The 17,409-nt window shown below is 50.4% G+C and overlaps 1 protein-coding gene across 4 annotated transcripts in view; it reads right to left on the bottom strand.

Annotated features, from left to right (window-relative positions):
• LOC146184976 (uncharacterized) overlaps positions 1-17,409 on the bottom strand; it is a 591,446-nt gene that overhangs the window by 509,954 nt on the left and 64,083 nt on the right. The window contains exon 1 of one of the 4 annotated variants that reach the window (XM_084605925.1): positions 13,641-13,787. The exons of the other annotated variants lie outside the window; for them this stretch is intronic. The gene's annotated coding sequence lies outside the window, so the exon portion shown is untranslated. Of the gene's footprint in view, positions 1-13,640; positions 13,788-17,409 lie in introns of those variants that run through there. 4 annotated transcript variants of the gene reach the window in all.

Genomic DNA, 17,409 nt, shown 5'->3' on the forward strand with positions numbered 1-17,409 from the left:
TTTCCAACAGAAACTATTAAATAGTCGCGGAACGCAGTAGGCATCTATGTCGCTGTTATACTCGTTTAAAGGCCAGTGCACACCCCCTCAGTACGCCGAGTTCGACCATATGTCCCCTGTATACCAAATCCTGACGTAACGCCACGTATTCCGAAGGGTAGCGTACAAAGTTTCCTTAATCTTATTCGGTTTCTTCCATACAGAAAGAGAGTGGCAAAGAACAATGGCCTTCCTAAGCACCATCTTCGTCCGCCCCACACACGGCGGAGGGCCACATAAGGCAGCGATTGGGCGGCGGCGTTGTAAATGCCGAAAGAAAAGGAGAGAGAAAAATGCGTTATAACCTGTATAAGAAAACGACGCCAGGCCGGAGGGTTTCAGGGCAGCGATCAAAAACGAAAATGAAATGGTAAATAGAAAGAAAACGAAAGCAATGCGTACGTCGCAAACAGAAGGGGTGACAGCGAGGCAAGATCAAAGTATAATGGCACGGACCACTGAGGAAAGGCGCTGGCTCGAAATTCACCTGCCGCACCAAAGTGTTGCGCGCAGCCAGCAGCATCGACGCGGCCAGAAGGTCTCCAACGAAGCGTCGCCGCCAGCAGATGGCCGTGCTTCCTGCGGGCGGTCGCGGCCGACGACAGCCCGCCGCGCGCACCGCGACGGACACATCCGCTGCGAGTGTCTGCGGCGCCTACGCGGTCACGGATGCGGACAAAGCGCACAGCTCCCGTGGAACGCGTCGCAGATCGTGTTCAACGAGCGCGTACCTTCCGACGACAACGGGAGGAAGTTTAGAATTCAGGGCCGCCGCAGGCAAGCTCGCTTTCCGCGATAGGGACCGCAACGGGACGTCAAGAGGACAGCAGGAAAGCGCCGTCTCCGCACAATGGTTCGACGGTGCTGCCTACAGCGGCGGCCTGCCCTTCGGTGTCGGAGTGTGCATACAGCAAGACGCTTTTCGCGCTTACAGCAGGCAGACTCCCGCCTCCTTCTTCTTTCGGATTTTTTTTTTTTTTTTTCCAGTACGCGAGATCTGCTCGGAAAACAATGAAATCCTCCCGACGCGACACTGGGTAGTCGATAACGAGATTTACGGAGTAAGCGCAAAAATTAAGCCATTTGGTTCTATTCCAATCATACTATGGGTTCAACTCAGTCTGTAGCTATAAAAGCGAGAGGCGTTTTGCAAACTCCAGATCCGGACTCAGTTAGTCAGGGACAGAGCTCGTAAGGCGGCTCCCGCGTATATTGCGTAACGCACGCGGTAAACGGGCCAATTAGCGTGCCAACACGCAATATACGAGTCAAACGCAAAGGGGGCGCGATCCCCCATGTTCTCGCAATCCACTCAGTCTCGGTAATGAAAAGCGTGACGAGCGAAGAATGCGAAGAAAAAATACGGGCAAGAACTATAACGAAACGAACTTTGCACGCGCAACCTCACACTTTCGCGCATTCATTTCTCCATCTCTGCCTGCGCTCTTGCGCAACGCGCTCTTGGACGAGTTGCGCAACACGCTCCATTCTTATCCCCACGTGTCTTGATCTTCTTTTTTCCTACGCCGTCGAGCGCGTTTCGTGGACCGATGATGCTGGTACCTTCTTCAGCCTGGCCCTTTTTCGTGCGAGCCTTCGCGACTCCCACCCGCCGACGAAAGGCGAAACGCTAGACGAGGATAGGTCAAGAGACAGAGGCGCGTCTGCCAAGAGAAGCGCGTAAAGGCGACGATAAGAGAACAGGGACGTTGAGCAATCATCTCGCGGCCGCCTGGTTCCGTGCGCTCGTCTAGCTAACACGTGGTGGTTATTTCACAAACCCCGATCACGATGGGGGCGGTCTTCGTTCAACCACAAATTACGCGCTTTCGTGCGAGAATTACTCAAGACCAGCGCACTGGGTCCCGAAATATACGAGCAAATAAAAAGCAAATAAAGGGAAGCGAGTAGCGGGAAAGAAATCATCCGACGATACGGCCGGCTGCGCATGTTCAACGGAAAGAAGAATGCACGGGGCGGTACGTGGCGTGACAACATCCACAGCATATGCACGTTTTAGTATGAAACACTTATGCGCTCGCCCTCACCGACCAAGAACCTTGCCCGATCGTCTGTGTTTGCTTGCTTGTTAGTTTGAGTCGTTGCTTTCACACCAAAAAAGAAAAAAAAAAGGAATCTGAGCGGATTTGAATCGGCGGGGTTCAAATCCGGGAACTCCAGTTCAGTACCCGACCGTCTTGACCATTAAGCGGTGGGTGCTTTCGTTCAGTCCTAGATGGTGTCATAGCCCGTGGCCTCCGCGATCAACCGCGTCGTTGCATCGAGGCTGATCGCGGAGGCCACGGTTAAACCTCCGCCAATCGACACAGCGGCTCCCAGATGGCGCCACATGTACAGTTGAAACTGAAGCTTACCGAGTTTTGGCACTGTACTAGGTTTAACAGAGAGAAATCTTATCATTTTTTTGCTTCGCATATCATGGGAAGTCTTCCCCTGCGGACGAAATGCAGCGAGTGGTAATTTGGCAACAAAATTTCAAATCACGTGATCTAAAATGATGCGCAATGGCTCCATATAGTGTTTCAACAACGTTCTCGAGATCATGACGTCCAAAAAATGCGAAACCTTCGATTCAAACTAACTATACCGCTTTTTCAAGCACCAAAACACTGTTACTACCCCTGTTTAGTTTCTTTATTGTCGGTTACTTTGCAGGCATTTTTGAATCAATATAAGCAAAACGGATCTGGTATACTGCCCAATCGTACACCGTTGAAGAGAAAGCAATAAAAATCCCGTTCGAAATAAAGTCCCTAAAAAGACTTAAAAACAAAATAAACTATTTCGGGAGCTATACAGGGATGAGAAACGGCGAAAGGTCGAATAGGCAGCCCCGCGAAGTCACGGGTATTTGCGCTTGGCTCTGCCGGTTAAAGTGATTAGCGAACAGAGACACAACTAGCGCGGGTTGGTACAAGAGGAATGGAGTCCGCTAGCCGTGGCAGCTACAGGGGCCGATCGAATTCCTCATGCCGATGTATGCCGACGGACGAGCGCTGATTGAATTTGCTCTGCGGCCTCTCGATATGCACGGAAACAAGGAAGGAAAAAGGGGAAGACGCCAATCACATCTGAGCCGCCTCGGCTTTGCGAAAGATCGACGGGCGAAGTCATGTAAGAAATACAATTGCTCACCAAGAGCACACCTCAACGCCAAGTAGCCCCGCAATGCACTTTCGTGCGCGAATATATATACACGGACGGACTGTAAATTGCACAACTCGCTTCATCACTAAGAAGGCATCTTCCTTCGGTTTGCACAAGCTTTTGCAAGCGGCTAAGAATGAGGGAAATGCCTGAACAGCGTTATGCCACTACATGACGCGCCTTCACTGCTTCGGTTCAAGTTATAATGGTGGCTTCAGCCTCGACGTATTCATGCGGCCCTCTCCATTTGGCAGTAACGCTGCATGGTGGCCACCACTGGCGTTACGAGTGGAAATTACATTCACATGCGAAGCAACAATGCTATTCCCCCGCTTCTCCTTTTTCCGCACTTAAAAACTCATCCGCACTGCACTAACTGCTCGAAGAAGAGGTTATCTTTCCCACGCACAGATTCATCAAGACGAGAAAGGTTTCCTCGTACAGTGTTAATGTCCCACAATATACAGCAGTCAGCGGTCCAAAACCGAGTCGGCCGAAAGCGTTCTCACAGGCGGACGCAATCTATGCACTGCAGCGCACGGACGCAGTGCAACACAGCTCACTTTAGAGACACAGCTGGCTTCCTGCAGGGCTGACCAAGCAGCCACGCTGGTAAATATAGCAAGCGGCCATACACGAGACAACGTGCCTGCATTGTTAAAACAATGGCGCGGCTGCGGCCCCGTCGGGGGCGCCATACACTCCGTCTCAGTCCAGTGAGTTTGCGAAGCTTCGTTATACACACGAGCCGGCGATGTGCGCTTTGATCGTGCGCGCGCATATAACGCGCTGAGTCCGCGAGAGGCGGCGAAGCGCGAAGAGAAACAGGCCTGCACGAAGCGCGCGCACCCCGACTTCACAATCCGTCGGATGCGGCGCGCTCCAGCCACGCCGAGAAATGATATCGCGTTCTTATCCATGTTAAGCGCCGCCGAGGCGCATTAGGCGAGTTAAGCTTCATTCCAAAAGAGGAAATGCGGCCCCGTTCTCACGCCACTGCTGAGAAAAGGCAGCTCTGACACGATCGCATTCCGTAATTGTAACGCCGTCCTACTGACGAAGACAGTAGCACAGCTCCTAATGAATAAAGAACTTTATTTCGTTTCGGCCGAGACAAAAGGCGCAACTTTATTGCTATAACAACAACCTGTACTGACCCCAAACCGTTTCACGGAGAGACACGCCAAACTGCTGTGTAAGTGCGATCAGCAGGAATAAAATCGATCGCCCACCAAATACAGCCCCCCGTCCGGCAGAGGCGCAACGCATTGCACAACGTCAAACAACACGCTGCTTTATGGGCCTGACCGGCGACGCCATTGTCGGGCCCGTTGTGCAACTCGGATCTCTGTGCCGCGCGAGGCCCCTCAGCCTTGGCCTTCGGGCGCGCACAAAGAATGAACCCACTGAGGCATCAAGGGACCGCAACAACCGAACCGATTTTCCAATAGCGATCTATTCTTCCCTCCTCACGGCACGCGCAAGGCTCGTCAGACAGCCCATAAAGAACAATGAGGGGGAACAAAAGCGAAAAAACGGCGCAGGGAAGACAGTGCGCTTTGCAGGTCAGGAACGTGACGACCGCGCACTCGTGGCCCTACTACCCCGAGGGAGAGAGAGACTATGATACGGGCGATGCGCGTTCGCGGTCGCTTATGAACATCGGGGGTGGACCCGCAACAAAGCTCCTGCTTTGCGGCGGCCGAGGTGCCGCCCGTTAGTGCTGTTCTTAAGCATCTGCCCGCGTGTGCCATATTTTACCTGAGAATGAAATCCGGAGCAGTGAAGAGAAGCACAACCACTTGATCACGGGGGTTTAAAGAGCTGGGTCTGAGGTACGCAGTGGAACTCATCTCGCATGCCATTGCCAGGCACATAGCTTGCGCAAGGTGTGATTTAGGAAGGAGGATTAGAACAACACCAGCTAGGTGCTGTCGGTTAAAAGCACCATCGAAGATGCATGCTACTTGGACCACAAATCCCCTGGCGCTAAGCATGATGCGAGAACGGAGCGATTGCCTTCCGCGTCGGCCGCTGCTTTCTGCCATCATGCGTCTTCTCGTGCGCGTTGTTGGTGCTTCCTTGCGAAATGCAGCAAGCACAGTGCAATTTTTTCGTGACTTTTGAAGCGAAAGATTTACTACGCCATGTAAAGCCAAGGTCGCCGTGCGTGGCACACGCCACTACAGCGGAAGCGCGGTAACCATGGTGGTGTTCCGCCGCTGGGCTCCAGATGCGCGCGTCGGCGCGGAGAGGCGGAAAAGGGTTTTTCCCGCACTGCGCATGCGCGCCACGCCACGGAGAACTGGAGTGGGCGAACGCCGGACTTTTCATGTCGGCTAATGATCCATGGACTTAGAACGAAACACCCAAATGCGCAACACGATGCAAAGGAATGGAAGGCACAACAGAAATTTACAAGAAAAGCGCAGCAATGACGCCGAGGTGGCAGAGAAAAGTTCGCCTGAGAACCGGCAGAGTCGGTTCCCAGGGGGCTTTGCGCGGTCGCTCGGTGGCACGGCGGAATTACTGGAAATGTCTATATCATACGTGGGAAATGTAAGAATTACGAACTGCGCGCACATATCACAGGAAATTAATAACAGGCCTAGCATTGCTGATGAGCAATATTCTGATGTATTGTAGAGCTTATCTTTAACTTGAAGTGTAACTTGAAGCCCTAAAGACCATACAACATCTGCATTTGAAAATAAAAATGAATTGAATTGCATTAACTTTCCTGTGGCATATTATAAATACTGTACCCTACTGTATTGTATTGTACTGCATTGTATTGCAACTAAATTGTATCGCATTACTCACAGAGATTTTTGTCTTGGCAAATCTTAACATTTTTCATTCACGGACGTCAAGAGTGCTTTTACGGATCGAGAGCTTGGATATCATTCAAGATATTATTAATCATTATTCACATCACTAAATAATTTATGAAGCTAACAATCGCTAATTGTTACCAAGACGAAAACCTATTTTATCTGAAGAGGTTTAGCGTAGACCACGTCAGACAGACATACACATTTCTTCTGAACTTACGATGACTTCTATTACTGTGCAGGCAGGCAAATAGAATAATACATGCATGGTGCATATTCTATAACCTTAACCTCCCAAAGCGATAATCGATTCTGTCAACCATTTGTCAATGCTAGGCGCTAAACTTGGCACTGCATCGGGCTGCATAACTTTTAAATGCATCCGCTGCTTCTGTGGTATTTGACTGGTTAATTGGCGGCGAATGCGAACCAAAAAAGCTTCTCTTATGTTTGAGCTGCATAGAGATGAGATCTGCGCGCTCTTGTATACCAATTAGCCTGTTTCGAAGAAATTGCGAAAATCCACAGCTAACACTTGTTTTTCGCTCTCGTTGAAACAAGGAAACACGAGGTGGGAAGCTGCCGACTTGTATACACTACAGAAGACGGTAAAGGAGATGTGCGTAACGGAAAAATATTGCCGCAAAGCTGCGCGTTCGCAGCGCAAGCACAGTGCGTCCAAACTACTTTCTGATTGTGACCAAGCGCGACACAAGACGGCGTCATCGCGATGCAAAAAGAAGCATCATTCTGAAATCACCCCTTTGTTCATACGCCCATGACTGTAAAGAGTGCTAAGCTCGCGTTTCAAACCAGAAAGGTAGCGCGGGAGAATACGAGAGTACCGTCCAAAGGTGTACGGTGCCGGATTCACAATTTTTTTTTCTGGCACGTATCGAGGATCCCTTTGTAGCCGGTGGTCTCCATGTCACTACATGTTGCAAAGCAGAAGCTACAAACCCGAGGTGACAAATCCACAAGACAGCTCTCGAAAGAAGTCGCCCAGACAGCCTCGCTTTTTAAGACCTCTTGATGTGCCAATTTAAGCGACACTAACATTCTGTGCCGCATGCGTGTAAATAGAAAGTAAACATGAAACGGGGGGCAGCGCTTTTAAGTTGTGACGTTTAAGTTATGACGCTTTTAAGTTACGAATTTAGGTTATGACGCGATAGAATTAATGGCACTCTCCTTTGGCTTCTCATTATCCCCTTTAATTGGCGCCTCTATTATCTCGCCCGTATTCCTTGCAATACAGTCGTAGGCTGCCCAGTTATGTGAAAGACCACCCAACATGCATATCTAGCCGCTACTCTTGGCTAAGAGCATAGCGTGTCAGCAAGGATCGTGGAAGGTTCGATTCCCAATCACCCATCTGATTGAATGGTCACGTGAAGTCGCACTACCCGCCGACCAATCGGTAGCCGGCCATGCGCAAGAACCCAGGATTTTTCGTTTACCGCACTAACGACACGAATTTTCCATCGAAGCGTTAAAAAGCGCTATAGAGTTTATAGCTTTACCGCTATAGCAGCGTAAAAAAATAAATAAATAAAATCGCAGGATTGCACATAGTTGCGCTTAAGAGCTTAATGGCCTTTCCTCCTTCGTTTCTTCTACCTCTATACTGCGTGTTTGTGTACATGTTATAATTGCATTTCTTTCTTGCTTTGCTTTCGTTGTTGGCAACATCGGCCCCTCAGGACTCCACTCCAACTGAATTACACGGGACCTAGCTTAGAAAGGATTTCGCCTTAGAAGCGTGTTCGTTGTCAGGCTGCGTGTCGGCCAGATGGGAAGGCGCGAGAAAAGCCGACTTCACCACAAGCGTAGCATTCAGGTGCAATGCAGGCTGTATATGGGCCTCGTGAGCAACTCACAGGACGTTCTCCATCAGTGTAAGAAGCATCGCGGGGTTCATCAAGGTGAAAACGTGCAGGCGGTGCAACAGCACAGTACAATGTTTCGGCCACATCTGCGCGCCAGACGACGGAAGGAAGTGTCGCTTCTCGTCGGATGCGCGAGAGATCGCGGTAGGTGCGCGTTTCGAAGACCCCTCCTGCTCCCAAAGCATCGTTGGGCGGCGCTGCGGCTCCTGATGGGCAACGCCATCTGTGGCAGAAAAACACACACTGGGACGCCGCCGGATCGGCTCGCTGCCTTCGCGACGTGCGCCGCGCGCTTTCTCTCGAACAAGCACGCGCCCTGACGCGCCCCCGCAGGAGCATCGCGACATGCCGCCTGCATTCCGTCTTGATGATTGGACAACCTGCCGCGTATTTCCATGGAGGAAACGTAATTATAGGCGAGAAAATGTTTATTCACGTCTGCACTGTAGAGCAGACGACAGACGGCGATGAGTAAATATTGATTGTGAATGCGTTTCCCATGTTAGCGAAAACGTAGTGCATCTCGAGGTAAGTCAGCAATGTAACTATATTGTCGTATATTGTCACGCAGCCGTTTAGGCCCGTAACCAGAAGGTTGGTTTTTAATAGGGGGTTGATCTAGCAGGCACAGGAGAGCAGGTCCAGAGCACCGAGTGACAGCAGCGGACTTAGCTTCTTCTCATCGAACGCCACGGGGCCACTTCGAGTCCGCACACGAGACTCTCGATGAGCAGCCGCGTAGCGGTTGCTGTTGCACACGCTACATTATAATATGTTTAAAAACTGCGGAAGTATTATCAGTACTCTGAAATAAAGCTGCTCGCTTGTTGATCATCGTTTTGGCCTGTAGCATGAGATCTATATACGGCTTTGGTTTTATTATTACGACGTTGCTAAAGCAAATCTTGCAGTAGAAGAATAAGCTATAGTTCGAAGGAGATGTTTCTTCAAAGGCACGAACACTAGCAGTCTCAAAAGCACATGCTCAAAAGCGCTGCACGCGACATAACCGGCTCGCTGGCTCGGAAGGAAGGTGAAATCCAAGCTTGTACTACAATCGTGGTTTATTTCGGTTCTTACTAAATGGTTGTGCTTCATTTATATTTGGTTTGCATTTACGAAACCTGTGACGCGAATAGGGTGCTCCGTGCGAGTAGTGTCAATTGAGCCATAACTAGGATCGCTTTTGTATTGCACTTCCAACATATTTTTGATATGAATAATAATAATGTTGGTTCATTTGTTGGCCAATTTGCGGAAACCTGTAAAAGCGGTTCAGCCAAGCACGTCCCCCCCCCCCCCCCAAAAAAAAAAAAAAAGGCCTCGTTCCTAGATATTTTCTTGGTCGTAGGGCACATTCACACATCATTGTCGATCGCGGACGTCGCACGCTGGATATCTGTTGATTTGGTTGCTTTCAGAGCACTCGCCAGGCAGGAGAGAGCACAGAAAATCGGCAAAGCAAGACGCGCGGAGCGAAGAGCAGGATAATCCTCCACCCCCTTCACTTCGTATACATGGTGTTGAACCATTGTACTCTTTTGATGCCTCTCTAAGACGTCTTTGTCAACTGTCGAACATTTCTGAGTTTATGGAGAAGGGGAAAATTCTTTCCACAAAGAACGCGAGACTTCTCAGAATGCTGTCATGCGGTTGGAAAACAGGTCTTGTGGAAACGCTTCCAATGAAATCTGCAAAGTTCCACACGTGAGCCTCGTCTTTTGGCGCTTCGCCTACTATTGTGGCTACCCAGGACACAATGCTACTTAATACCTCCGTTTCGCGTTAGCGGAAGCGTTTTTGTATCGCCAAATAACCGCCTGGCGCAACTCGAGCGCCGCATTTGCACAGGAAGCTAGCGGAGCGTCTGCTCCGGCGACGTCCCATCGTTTCACATTTCGCCACCATGTCAGGAATGCGGCGCTGCCATCGCGCGGCGAAACTTGAGCTTGGGTTCCCAAAGCATCGCTGGGCGGCGCTGCGGCTCCTGATGGGCAGCGCCATCTGTGGCAGAAAAATACACAGTGGGGCGCCGCCGGCTTGGCTCGCTGCCTTTGCGGCGTGCGCCGCGCGCTTTCTCTCGCACGAGCACGCGCCCTGACGCGCCCCCGCAGGCGCATCGCGACATGCCGCCTGCATTCCGTCTTGATTATTGGACAACCTGCCGCGTATTTCCATGGAGGAAGCGTAATTATAGGCGAGAAAACTTTTATTCACGTTTGTACTGCACAGCAGACGACAGACGGCAATGAGTAAATACTGATTGTGAATGCGTTTCCCACATTAGCGAAAACGTAGGAAGTGTATTTCGACGTAAGTCTGCTATGTAATTATATTATTGTATATAAAATGTTTAAAAACTGCAAACGTATTATCAGTACTCTGAAATAAAGAGGCTCGCTCGTTGATCATCGTTTTGGCCTGTAGCATTAGATCTGTATACGGTTTAGTTTTTATTATAACGACGTTGCTAACGCAAATCTTGCAGTAGAAGAATGAGTTATAGTCCGAAGGAGGTGTTTCTTCAAAGGCACGAACGCTAGCAGTCTCAAAAGCACACGTGTGCTGCACGCGACATAACCGGCTCGCTGGCTCGGAAGGCAGGTGAGATCCAAGCTTGTACTACATAGTGTTTTATTTCGGTTCTTATTAAATGGTTGTGCTTCATTTCTATTTGGTTTGCATTAACGAAACCTGTGACGCGAATAGGGTGCTCTGCGCGAGTATTGTCAATCGAGCCATAACTAGGATCGCTTTTGTATTGCACTTCCGACATATTTTCGTTATTAATAATAATAATGTTGGTTCATTTATTGGCTAATTTGCGAAAATCTGTAAAAGAGTTTCAGCTCAGCAAGGCATGTCCCCACCCCCCTCCCCCCTTTCCAAGAGAAAAAAAAAAGGTCTTGTTCCTAGATATTTTCTTGGTCTTAGGGTACATTCACACAACATTGTCGATCGTGGACGTCGCACGCTGGATATCTGTTGATTTGGTTGCTTTCAGAGCGCTCGCAAAGCAGGGAGAGAGCACAGAACAAAGCAAGACACGCGGGTAGCGAAGAGCTGGATATTCCTTCACCCCCTTCGCTTTGTATGCATGGTGTTAAACCACTGTACTCTTTCGATGCCTCTCCAAGCCGTCTTTATCAACTGTCGACATTTCTGAGTTTATGGAGAAGGAGGAAATTAGCTCTTTTCGTTTCCACAAAGAACGCAACACTTCTTAGAACGCTGTCACGCGGTAGGAAAACAGGTCTTGTGGAAACGCTTCCAAAGGAATCTGCAAAGTTTCACACATGAGCCTCGTCTTTTGGCGCTTCGCCTACTATTGTGGCTTCCCATGACACAATGCTACTTAGTACCTCCGTTTCGAGTCAGCGGAAGCGTTTTTGTATCGCCAAATAACCGCCAGGCGCAACTCAATCGCCGCACGCGCACAGGAAGCTAGCGGAGCGTCTGCTCCGGCGACGTCCCATCGTTTCACATTTCGCCACCATGCCAGGAATACGGCGCTGCCATCGCGCGGCGAAACTTGAGCTTGGGCTCTGAGACCACACTTCTCGAGGTCACGCAGCGGAAAGCACGTGAAACTGGTGTGCATGTATGTACAGCATTTAAGCCAGCCTCCATTCGACTGCTCGGAACGAGGGTCGCGATCATTTTACAGGATCCAGCTACAAGAGAGCTCAGGACAAGCCTATATGTAAGTGCATAGTTAATAGATACCGATGTCGCAGCTAAAACATAAAAATAAATGGCAATAGAAAACACAAAGCAGAACATACGATAAGCAAGCCTCATGCTTGCGATGTCGCGTGGCGGGTATGGGCATCCCCGTTTTATTTTTTTATTTTTTTACGGCTCTCCGAGCGAGCAGTTGGAAAGTGTAAACGCCTCGCCTAGCGATGCACAAGCGCACCCACGCGCGCCGTGAGCGAAACCGCGACGACGAGGCTCAGTTTGCTAACCAACGAGCACGGGTCTCCGCCCGGACCATCCGTTCCGTCATCATTAACCTCAACGCGCTCGTAGAAACGACCATGAAAAAGAACGATGGGAACTGCGCAGCTTCGCCCGGATTGGTTTTACAATGCACTTGACAATGAGCGCCGCTCACAGCCGCAAATGTGCGTGCGCTGGGCCCTTTTCCCGGCGGAAATAATTACGAATTATCTCCGGGTCATTAATTAACGCCGCAGGGCTCAGCTCTTGCGAGAGAAGCAGCGTGGTCCCCTGGTGCTCGAGTATTTCGACAGCGCTGGGTAAGAGCTAACGCACGAGATTGGATACCAATGAGCAAAAGCTCTGGATTCACCTGACAGCCCATCTTCATCACACTCAAGTCTCAAGAGCTGCATGCACGCTGCTTATCTACATTCGATGCACATTTACGGAATACCAGAGGGGGCGCGAAAAAAAGAAAAATGCGTATAGAAGACTAAATCAAGCCGCCATGATGACTCACTACTGCGGCCCTTTTCACCGTAGGCACGTATGAACCTAAAGTTCAGAATAAGGTTTCGGCGCAATGAACGTGACTCTCCACGATGCCCTCCTCAGTGGAGAGGGGGGTAGGGGGCAAAAGTGACTGGTTCCTAAGCGCCATTGTAAATGCTGCTAGTATTTAGAAAGTAGCAATAAATGTCCGACAGAAAAAAAAAAAAGTAAAGACAGCGATCACGATTCTAGGCAATACGAATGGAAGCCGGGCGTACAATTAGGTGCAGGTATTGCTCGTGAACAAGTGCAATATCATGCTGCCTAACTCCGACCATTGCAATCACAGCACATACAGCTAGAAGTTCTCAGCCTTGAATTCCACGCCACTCGCAGGGAGCGCCTCCTGTCCTTTTTAGAGCCACCCAGTGAGTCACTTTAATAAGGACCACACTGCCTCGCGCTTCGCCTTTACTCCTCAATACCTATCATCTTCGGAGTACCCCGGTTCTAACCAGGCCACGTCGGCCGCACCCGATGGAGGCGACAAGCAAAAGGCACTCGAGTTCTGTCAGTGCACATTAAGAATCCCCAGGGCGCGTGTATTATCCCCAAGCCTTCCCTATAGGCACCCCTTTACCTCTATGTTATTTCAGCATTCCTTTCTTCCTTCAGTGCGCGGCTGAGGCGCTCACCGAGAACGAGGCGGTCAATGCGCCTTTCATTTCCTCAAGAAACAATTTGTATATTTCATGCGCCCCCCGCGCGCCACCGTGGCGCAGTGGCTAAGACGCCCGAATAATGTTCCTTAGTGCCCGGGTTCGAACTCCGGACTGCCGGCACCCGCATTTCGATGCTGTCTCCGCATATGCTCTATCCGATCTTCCTACGTAATTGTGCGCTTTCGTCACGAGTAGCCCCGGTGGTACCGCCGTCATCCGTCCACTGCTAAGGTACGTTCCTATAGTGTCGTACACGCTCGTAGCGGTCTTTACAATTTTCGGCGTTTCGCAAAAGCAACCCATATATCGGAAGGCCAGAAACAGCGTGCGCATACACGATGGGAGTGACGTATGTACCGTCTTTGCAAAAAGTAACCAGGCTGAACAGAAAATTCGTACCAATTCTGATGCTGTAAATCTGCGCGAAGTAAAGGCGAGCTCCTGTCCTCACTTCTTCAAGAGTTGTGATACTCTGGGAATCCATGTTGGCTTTACAATACAAGCGAGAAGGAAAACGTATTTTTGGCAAAGACGGTACATGCATACAGTACCTCCAGCAGAAAGCAGCTGCCGACAGAGCCCTCCGAGCGATAAAGAAAACACCGCCGTCGTCATCGAGATGAAGCCTTATCCATAGGCGCGAGCAGCGAGGAACAAACGTGAAAGCATAAACGTGCATAAGCGCACGGCTCCGACACGGCTCCGGCCCGCATCGGCGAGATTACGCACACATACTCGCGCCTCCCACGTGGGAAATGGATGCCAGATGGCAGCGAGGAACGCGCCACCGCTGGCGACGATCGACATCGCGCGACACAGCAGCCGCCCTTGGCCGCGGGCGAACGGCCGCCCATATTCCACCGCGCAACACCTGCCACTCGCGGCGGTAGCCGCGGGGCCGCTTCAAAAGCCTTCAGCAAACGTCAATCTCCTCCACAGTGCACACAGGCGGCTTTCGCAGTAGTACCGATAGACAGGGTCATGCATTTGTTAGAACCGCCGTACATGCATGTGCGGTTATTGACGGACGTCCACCAGCTGATCTCTGCATTGCCACGGCGCAGCAGCGACGGGCGCGCAGGTCTACTCCAGGCCTCGCATTTTTGCGGTAGTGAACATTAAGAATGCTCTGTGAGCGTTACACTTCAAGAAAGCCTGAACAACGCCGGATTCGATTATCTTAGCCATGGATGCTCCAGCATACGGGCACAATTTCCCGGTGTTCAGCTGCGCAATCTGGACTCTGATCAGAGACCGCACAAGGAGACCGCATCCGCACGCAGGTCACCGCTGATGTGGATGAGATGGGCACGCCATATCGTCCAATATGCCAGTAATTAACTCCCGGCGGAATCTCCGAGAGCGTGGCTCTATGGGAGGTCATAAACATGGCTGCCAGGATAGAGGACGTAGATAAGTTCATCCTCATAATGACTCTGATCATTTGCACTTAACCGTGCGCAACGGCTATGGCGAACTGTGTACGCTGTTCGTGCGCGAGCGACAGCGTACACAAATATGTCACATTAAAGGATATGCGCAAACACAGCAACACTTGTGACGCCGTTGATAATACGACGAATGCACACGATGCGCAGAGCCTGCTCAAATCATAAAACCGCAGTCAAGACGAAGTAAGCCATCTAGAACAATTCAGCTCTCTCTTGTGGGAAAGAAATTCTCAGGAGAGTAAAAATATCGGTCATACTCGTGACACGAGTAAACTTTAAAGTTTTAAATTCTCTCTCTCTCTCTCTCCTCATCTCTCGCTCTTGCTACGAGTGGCAGCGTAAAATTCAATCGGGACATATTGCCCCAGACCGATGACAAGTCGGTCGTTAAACCGTTGACGGCCACGTGCCTCTCTACAAAACTTGGCTTACGTACGTTCGTCACAAAAGCCTTCGCCGTATGTATACCCTAGTTAGAGAAGAATATTTCAAGGATGAGTTGGAAACGTCTCAGATTAAATAGGCACGCAATTTAATTTCAAAATTACGAAGGAAAGGTTCCTCTCTGCAGCATTTAGGGTCACATCCTTCCGCTTCCAATTAAGCAACAATTCTTGAAAGGGATTCTAAACGAATATGTACAGCCCCTGAAAAGTATACAGCCCATACTTAGCAGTTTAGCGGGGCTCACCATAGAGAAACAGTGTGTCTTTCTAGAGACATACCCTATAGAAAAACAGTATGTGTCTAGAGACACAGCCGATATAGAAACATATCTATAGGTGTGCAATGAGGCCCATAGAGAAGCATAGTAGTTTCTCTATAGGGCCTCAAGCACAACTGGATATCCAAAGCTTGGGGAGATTAAAGACGCGATCGAGTCCCCTCTGCTTTCAAGGTATATTGTGGCTGTCGGGGAAGGAAACGAAGTACGCCATGAAGCAAACACTTTCGGCTGTATGCCTTAGACGGGGGCTGTATTTCCAATTGTATGTCGTTAATTGCAAGTTTCGGCGTTCCCCGACAAGTGGGATAAATACTGTGTCTTCCCCAAAACCTAACTTACGCAAATAAATTTTAAAGAATCGCTGATTGAAAAGGCGGTGTCGAAGGTGTTTCCAGATATTCTATCGGCCGCACATAATCTATATGTGGCGAGAAAGCGAAAGAGAAACAAACTGAAACGTTCCCCACGAGCCGCGATTCAGTTCGAAGAACGCAATTAAGATCTCAATTCAGATGGGGTAGAGAAAGAAAATACAGACGCTGGCCAAAACATATGTCAAGACATCGCAGCCATGCATCAACTACCACTTCCTCCTCCCTCTCTTTTGCCTCCCTTAATGCTGTGAAGTCTGGGCACATTAGTCCCGTCAATGCTGGCCCGATTGTGACGCGCCTCGCTACACATCGCGGCGTTGTCATGCACCGAGCCTATAGCATGCACGGACATCTATGGACCAACCACTCCCAGCTGCACGCAGTATACAACCCCCACACATCCAGGAAAGGATACAGCTGCAACGGAATTCGTTACAAGCTCGTTATACACGGGCGCGAACTGTGCTAATCAGGAACGCGGACACACTGAGCCACAACTTCCCACGCCTTTCACACGCACGCGCCGATGTGGGCTGATCAAGTTATACGCTTTTCCGCCCTCTCCGTTCCCGGGTACAGAGAGGGGGCGGCCGTCTATCCATAGGGTCCGGCAACGACGCCCCCGTGTATCGATGCACGACGTCGACAACGACCGTCGTCGCCTGCGGACCCGTGCTCTCGGCTCGCGCGAGAAGTGCCGCGTAGGAAGATGAGCCGCCGCTCCCAGCTATGCACAGGCTGCGCGCATGGGCACCCGCGCCAATGGAGCCCCTCTGCTAGATGCGGGTCGCGACATACGTCAGCCACCCACGAACATACGCTCGTACCATGCGCTCACATGACCCCGCAGCGGCTGAGCGGCAGCACACCCGTGCGTAACGGGCTCCGCGCGCGCATACGAGATGCGCCCCCGCGGAAGGCGCTTGCGCAATGGACCCTTCCCGAATAAGGCCGCTAATGCCGAAGCCCGATACTGGTGGGCTGCGTCGCCCGGACGAAATGGGCGCCCGCACTGCAAGGTAGGAAGGACGCTGTCCTCGAATCGAGTGGGCTGCCCGTCAGACAAGCGTTCAGCTACCCATATAAAGCAAAGAAAAGAAAAGAAGGTTTTTCTATACGACTCAAACTCGGGCTTCGTCCTGTCGTTTTTACCGACAAAACAGTAAAACGCAGCGAGCAGCAGGGGTTAAGACTCTACGCGTGAACGCACATATGATCGGTTGACTAACATGGAACTGCATAACAGATGTCCCATTAAAGGAACAGCCATAGGGAACTCGTTAGCTTCGGTTTCCGCTTCTTCAGCGTTCGTGCTCGATATACACATGCACGGAGCTCCAAATGCTGCGGATACGGCCTATCTGTCGGAAGTACTAAAGCAATAAAGTGAATCTGAGAAGTTCCGTTTTTCTTTTTCTCTCTCTCTCTCTCTCTCTCTCTCTCTCTCTCTCTCTCTCTCTCTCTCTCTCTCTCTCTCTCTCTCTCTCTCTCTCTCTGTGTGCTGCATAACCGTTGCAATGACAAGGATGCGACGCTTCAGTTTGCTTTCCTTCGGCCGTTATGGGGGCACCAGGCGCTGACGTCTGATTTCGCTGGACAATGGTACAGGTGTATGCAAATTTCCTACTCCTGGAACTTGTAAAGCGCGATCCGCACCTCGGATATAGCTGTTTAGGCGTTCAAGTAGAGACGCTATGTACAGCGTAATAGCAAGTAAGCGTGAGGTACGCTCAAATAAGAGAAAATCCGCATTTACAAAAATATATTC

The sequence above is a fragment of the Amblyomma maculatum genome, chromosome 6, assembly GCF_055883805.1.
Source record: "Amblyomma maculatum isolate TAMU_Amacu chromosome 6, ASM5588380v1, whole genome shotgun sequence".
In the NCBI taxonomy this organism is placed as follows: Eukaryota; Metazoa; Arthropoda; class Arachnida; order Ixodida; family Ixodidae; genus Amblyomma; species Amblyomma maculatum.